Source organism: Quercus robur, chromosome 5 (assembly GCF_932294415.1).
Source record: "Quercus robur chromosome 5, dhQueRobu3.1, whole genome shotgun sequence".
NCBI classification, from domain to species: domain Eukaryota; kingdom Viridiplantae; phylum Streptophyta; class Magnoliopsida; order Fagales; family Fagaceae; genus Quercus; species Quercus robur.
Window position 1 is genome coordinate 30,827,793 of NC_065538.1, and position 6,311 is coordinate 30,834,103.

Consider the following 6,311-nt stretch of genomic DNA (forward strand, 5'->3'; position numbering starts at 1 on the left):
CTAATAATTTTCCATTTTATTGAGGGTGTATGCTCACTTTAAGGCTTTAAGGCTACATGCATTTAAAGCATTGGATAATTTTTTTTAGTGAAACCCACTAAAATACTCGGAAATGAAACCAGCCATTCAAAGAGGTATCATGCCTAGATTGTTTGCCTATATGGGACATTACCAATTTTTACTCAGCTACACAAACAAATGACAAATTCTGTAAGAGAGATAGATTTTTAGCTTTATTTTATTTTTGCATATCCATATATATCTAAAAGTAAAGTGTATAAGACTTTTTTTCTCACGACTGGTGAGCTTTCTCTCCCACGACTGGTGAGGCTTATTCCTTCTCACTATAGGTGAGTAGTTTCTTTTTCTTTTTTGCTTAACTATCTAAGTAATCAGTTTCATTGAACTGGAAAATCAAACTCTCTTCTCTAGTAGCATGGATACGGATTTTATTGAACGGATACAGAATATCGCTCTGACTGAGGAAGAAGGGGAGGTGATTAAGGTTGGAGGAATACACAAAGACAAAATACTTGAGGAATGTTCGCTCAGTCTACTTGGACGTTTTCTCACAACACGCTCTTACAACCAAGGTGTTGCTAAATCCTTAATTAGGTCGGTGTGGAAGATGGGACATGACCTGAAGATTGTGGACGTGGGAGGTGGTCTGTTCCAATTTAAGTTTGCACTAGAAAGCCAGCTAAAGTGGGTTATCCACAACAGCCCGTGGAGTTTTGAAAATCATCCTCTAGTCCTACGGAGATGGGAGAGAGGCATGACGGCCAATACAGTTACATTCATCTCTATCCCACTGTGGGTCCAAGTGTGGGGATTACCATTTTATTTATTTTTTGAGGAAGCTTGTCGAGACATTGGTGGTGGACTGGGGAAAGTGGTGGAGATAGACACAAAGGCTCTTTCATCTGAACAAGCACGTTTTGTTAGGGTGAGGGTCGAAATTCCTCTTGATAAACCACTACGACGGAGTGGAGTAGTAGTAACCCCGAAGGAGATAAGGTTCGGGTCGGGTTCAAGTATGAGCGATTGGTTGGGTTCTGCTATCAGTGCGGGAAAATAGGCCATGAAGCAAAAGAATGCTCCTGCCCAAGGGACCAAAACCAGCGTGGATACCCCTACGGAGAGTGGCTAAAGGCTGGTTTCAAGTGGCCTGCAAAAAACTCAGATAGAAGGGATGAGCAACCATCGCACAGGGATTCTGGTTATGACGGCATTCACGGCACCAGGTCTCCGTCTGGCACCACACAGCCACCTTCGTTTGGCGCTGGCAGTGATCTAGCTGGCACCGAATGTAGTCAAGGAGACGTTACAAATCTGTCCAAACCGTTGGGGGCGGTAATTAGGGAGAAGGATAAACATGTGGGCACACCAGAATTAATGGACACATTAATATCGGGATTTACCTCACCCCAAAAGGAAACTGATCTCTCTAATAATGAGGGAGACGTTAGCATGACAGCAATTACTCCAGAAACTAATCCGGTGAAGACGGTACAGCCATGTATAACAGACAATCTGATTAGTGTCCCTGTGGGTTACGATTCTGAGGTTTTGAAGCAGTGCACAAACACTAAACAACCACGTGAGGCAGCACGTGAGTTACATCAAAAACAAGTAGGGCAAACGTGGAAAAGAATAGTCCGTAACCCTACCTCCTCCACCTCTATTTCTTCTGTGGTTCCAAGTGCCGTGGGATCAAAAAGAACACACAAGGACACTGTATCAGCCAACGATGAGAGCTTGGTGGAAGGAAGTTGCAAGAATAGTAAGCGGGGTAGAATTGTGGGAGACAACCATGATACCATTTTTCCAACGGCGGAGGCTGAGGAGCAGCCCCGCCGAGTCCAATGAATCTCCTAAGCTGGAACTGTCGTGGGCTTGGGAACCAAACGGCAGTTGACGTTCTCTCAAATCTAGTGAGCGAAAAAGCTCCTAGTGTTTTGTTTCTGATGGAGACAAAACAATCTGTGGAAGAGATGAGAAAGGTACAAGCCGATTTACCCTACCGAGGTATGTTGGCTGTCCCAAGTATTCATAGAAGAGGTGGATTGGCTTTGTTATGGAAGGAAGATGTCGAGCTGCATGTACAAACTTACTCACCACATCATATTGATGCGTTGATTAAGGGTGAAAATTCGTTTTGGAGATTTACCGGATTTTATGGGTGGCCTGAAGAACAAAGAAAACAGGAGTCGTGGCAGTTGCTCAAGCATCTTTATGCTAGGAGTTCACATCCGTGGTTATGTTGTGGGGATTTCAACGAAATTTTAAGCATGGAGGAAAAACAAGGCCGACTCCCTAGGCCTCTAAGGCCAATGCTAGACTTTAGGGAGGCACTCTTGTTTTGTGGATTAGCAGATTTGGGTTACCGAGGTAATATCTTCATCTGGGATAATGGAAGGATGGGCGAGAATTTGGTGCAAGAGAGGTTAGATAGGGCGTGTGCAAACATTGAGTGGAAAGCCCTTTTTCCCCATGTCAAGGTTAGCCACCTTCAGGTGTCTTATTCAGATCATGTGCCTATTTTGATAACAACGGCTGAATCACCCAATCTTAGGAGGAATAGGAGGCTGCCAAGGCAATTTGAAGAGAAGTGGGTTGCTCATCCAGATTGCGAGGGGGTGATCCGTGAGGCTTGGGGGCTGCCTGTCCGAAATGGGAGCCCAATGTTTACACTTTTTGGAAAAATCAAGCAATGCCGGCATGCTTTGGTGGATTGGAGCAGAATTACTTTGGGGAATTCTAAAACAAAACTAGAAGAGAAAAAAGCAACACTTGAAGAGCTATCAAGGGAGAACAAGGCCGAACATATGCAAAGAATTAGAACATTGAAATCGAAAATTAACACCATTCTACACCAGGACGAACTTTTTTGGCGACAAAGGTCTAGGTCCATTTGGTTACCTGCAGGAGATAAAAATACTAAATTTTTCCACCAACGGGCTAGCCAGCGGCGCCGTAAAAATCACATATCAGGTATCCAGGATGTAGATGGTAGCTGGAAAACATCTGAGGATCAGATTACACAGGTTGCTGAAAGCTATTTCCAGAATCTCTTCACTTCAGAAAACCCCATGAATATGGAGAGCGTACTGGATGTGGTGGACAAGAGGTTTACATCGGAGATGAACACTTCCCTACTACAGCGGTACACAGCTGAAGAAGTCAGACAAGCCCTTTTCCAAATGCACCCATCAAAATCCCCTGGCCCTGATGGTATGTCCCCTTTTTTCTTTCAAAAATTTTGGAATATTGTGGGGAGTGATGTAACTGAAGCTATTCTTTCAGTATTAAATTCAGGGCATATGTTGCGTAAAATGAATTTCACTCATATAGTTCTTATTCCAAAAAAGAATGACCCTTTGTTGATGGCCGACTATAGGCCCATTAGCTTGACTAATGTTGTATCTAGAATTTTATCTAAGGTGATGGCAAACAGATTAAAGCATGTGCTGCCATATGTTATCTCGGAGGCTCAAAGTGCTTTTGTTCCAAATCGGTTGATCACTGACAACACCACTGTGGCTTATGAATTATTGCACCGGATGAGGAATAAACGGAGAGGCAAGGTGGGACAAATGGCAGTAAAGCTGGATATTAGCAAGGCTTATGACCGGGTGGAATGGGGTTTTTTGCGAAGTATAATGTTAAAGCTTGGCCTAGATCACAGATGGGTAAATATGGCTATGGAGACAGTCACTACAGCATCCTATTCCGTCCTTATCAATGGGGAACCAAAAGGTTTTATTACCCCCACAAGGGGAATAAAACAAGGGGACCCGCTATCACCATATTTGTATCTGTTATGCACCGAAGGGTTGCCAGCTTTATTGAGGAAAGCTGAAGAGAGCCGAGCACTCAAGGGTGTCCTATCTAGCCAACAGGGGGTATGTATATCTCACCTTTTATTTGCCGATGATACTATGTTATTTTGCCAAGCCACGGTTGAAGAATGTCAAAGATTGCTAGATCTTTTGGGCAAATATGAAGCGGCATCCGATCAAGCAATAAATAGGCAAAAAACAACATTATTCTTTAGCAAGAATACAAGGCGAGAGGTGAGAAATGACATCCAGCAGATGTTGGGGGCTAGAATAATGTCAGAATGTGAGAAGTATTTGGGCCTCCCAATGCCTAATGGGAAATCAAAGGTGGGGACCTTCAAGGAGCTCCAAGAGAAAATCACAAAGAGAGTCCTAGGGTGGAAGGAGAAATTTATTTCAAAGGCGGGACGTGAAATTCTCATCAAAACAGTGGCACAAGCTATCCCTACATATTCAATGAGTTTATTCAAGCTTCCTAAATCAATATGCGATAGTATCAACTCTTTGGTGGCTAGATATTGGTGGGGTCAAAACAGGGAGGAGAGGAAAATCCATTGGATAAATTGGGGTAAGTTATGCACATCAAAGAAGAAGGGAGGAATGGGTTTTAGAGACCTCCATGCTTTTAACCTTGCAATGCTCACCAAGCAAGCATGGCGCTTAATCCACAACAATGGATCATTGTTCTATAGGGTTTACAAGGCACGGTATTTTCCAAATACCTCTTTCTTGGAAGCTGAGTTAGGCCATAATCCATCATTTGTGTGGCGATCTTTATTGGCTGCTAGGGACATCATCCATGCTGGGTCACGTTGGACAATTGGAAATGGCAGGAGTATCTCCGTGGCATCTAGCTCTTGGCTACCTCACTCACCTGGTTTCTTGAGTACACCCCCACAAGGAATGAAAGTGGCTGAGTTGATAGATAATGACTCACGGCAGTGGGACAGGGGAAAATTATCAGCTACCTTTGATAGCAGAACCTGTAACACCATCCTAGCACTGCCCCTCAATAACCTAAATTCCCAGGATAAGCTGATTTGGAAAGAAAACAGAGCACAAAAATTCACGGTTTGTTCGGCTTACCAGGTTGCTCTCCGATTACTACATCCTAACCAAGCTGAGCACTCATTAGGACAAGCCCACGGGTCCACCTGGAGGAAGATATGGAAGTTAAATGTGCCACCAAAAGGGAGAACCTCCACAAGAAACGGGTCCGAGTTGACAAAAAATGCGAGCTTTGCTGTCACCATTGCGAGACAATTTGTCATGTGTTGTGGGAATGCCCGTTTGCGAGGAACGTATGGTCTCTGTTCAGAGGTACACTTCATAAATGCAGCAACGAAACAGAGGATTTCTTTCTTCTGTTCAGATTGTTGCAGCGGAAGCTTGATCAACGTGACTTGGAGAGGTGGGCAATAACGACGTGGAGTATCTGGAATGCTAGGAATAGGTTCTATTTTGAGCATGTCCAGGCACATCCAAAAGCTATGTTTGACAGTGCAATGGGTTTACTGGAGGAATACCAACGCCTTAATGCAGCGCAACGGGTCTAGGAAAAACTGATATCCATTTCTGTATGCAAACAGGTTTTTTCTTCTTGGGACATCACCGGTTTTGTTTTTTTACTGATGTTGATGTTCCCCACAAATACTAGATGTGTTTTATCTAGTATATACATGTACCCCCAATTATATTAATAAATCTCTATCGTCTTTTGCTCAAAAAAAAAAAGTAAAGTGTAACATTTATTTTTGCTACGCTTCAGTTGAGCCACATTATTGCCATGTCACAAAGTTTTTTTTTCCTTTTTTTTTGGGTTTCCACTTCACACATTCTCTTTACCCAATCCCATTTTCTCTCTCTCAACTCATCATCTTCCCATCAAACAAACGTCTAAAGTTTATACTATTAATGACTTTCCCATTGAATCCAATCAAAACAAACGGCTTTTCTTCCCATCAAAACATTCAATTGCCTTCCCTTGGATTTAAAACCCACCGATTTAGTTTTTTATATATAGATTTTGAAAGTCTATTTGAGGTCACCAAATCACAACTAGAATTGAAAAGTCTATTTGAGGTCAATTTTTCTTTTTCTTCCATTGAACTTCTTTGCTTTTTTGTTGCAATTTTTATGGTTTACAGTTTGTATTACTTTCTTTCCACCTCATAAGTCACCAAATTACAACTAGAATTGGAAGGTCTATTTGAGGTCAGTTTTTCTTTTTCTTCCCTTCAACTTCTTTGCTTTTTAGTTGCAATTTTTATGGTTTGTAGTTTGTATTGGATTTTCTATTCCGGGGTTGTAAATACCATGTTTCTTTTTTTCCTTTTTCAATTTTCAGTTGATAGTCTATTTCTTTGTATTCATGCACAAAATTTTTCTTTACATAATCGTGTTTTACCCATTAAATTTTTTTGTATCTAAAGAATTGGAATGCATTTTTTTGTTTTTTTGTTTTTTTTT